Source organism: Myotis davidii, unplaced genomic scaffold, assembly GCF_000327345.1.
Source record: "Myotis davidii unplaced genomic scaffold, ASM32734v1 scaffold2370, whole genome shotgun sequence".
In the NCBI taxonomy this organism is placed as follows: Eukaryota; Metazoa; Chordata; class Mammalia; order Chiroptera; family Vespertilionidae; genus Myotis; species Myotis davidii.
The window spans coordinates 1,582-2,780 of NW_006282189.1; positions in this window are offsets into that span (position 1 = coordinate 1,582).

Below are 1,199 nucleotides of genomic sequence, written 5' to 3' on the forward strand. Positions count from 1 at the left end.
GCTGGGAGCCTCTCTGTTCTCCTCTGTGTGATGGGCGGACAAAGGCTCCGAGTCCAGTTCCTTCCATTCAGGGTGACTCCTAAGGGGAGCTGAGCTCAGGTTGGTCCCGCCCTGCCCTTCCTCTCAGGGCCAAGTCTTCCTCCTGGCTCAGCCCTGCAGGTCCCTTCACTGGCGGCCGCGGGAGAGTCAGGGATGGGCACCCGGGGCCTGTCCTGTGGGGGCTCCGTGTCCTGTACCCGGACCCTCCTCAGGTAGGAGCACCTGTCCTCTCACCTGCACTCTCGCCTCCTGCCTGGCTGTGCCGTGCTGCCCAGGATGACCCCACCTCCTGGGACCTCACTGGCCCAAGGTCAGTCATGGGAGGACCTTTGTCAGAAGAGAGAAATCAAAACCTAACTTGCCCCTGAGGGCACAGGATGACACATTTGGGCAGAAAAGTTCTATTACTCCATCGGGTGTCATGATTGACCTGAGTTTAGGGAAGGGGTGTGGCGCAGCAGAACCAGCTCAGCAGGTTCCAGGTGCCTCGATGGCATACAAGGCACCTCGATCCTTGGAAGCGTCCCAGACGGAGGACGGGCCGTGACCAGCAGAGAAGGTGAAGGAGCTGAGACATGGAGGACAACCCAGCACCAACTGTTATCAATAAAAAATATTAAAAAGAAACATATAACAGCGTGTCTTCTGATTTGATGATGAGGAACTGTTGGATGATGAGGTTCTGGCAAACCAGCCTGGGAGTGGGGACGTCCTCTGCCTCCTGCCACTCAGACAGAGGCCTGTGGGTGTGTCTGGAGAACCTAGGAGATTCCTGCTTGTCATCTTTCTGCTCTGCACTGATTTTTCTCTGTTAAATGGCATTTAAATATATAAAATAAATATCAAAATCTATTATTTCTGCTCTGCACTGAGGCCCTTGGACAGTGTATGCGAACCTATGACACACGTGTTAGAGTTGACACGTGAACTCATTTTTTTTGGTTGATTTTTCTTTGCTAAATGGCATTTAAATATATAAAATAAATATCAAAAATATAAGTCTTCATTTTACTATGGTTGCAAATATCAACCTTGGGGCTCAGCTGCCTCGTGGAGCAGCTCTGCTTCTGAGCCCCTCCTCCTGGCTCCCTGAGGGACTTGCCTTCTCCCCAGGGGACCCCATTCTTCTCCCGTTTCTCTTGATGGCCCTTCTATGTCCC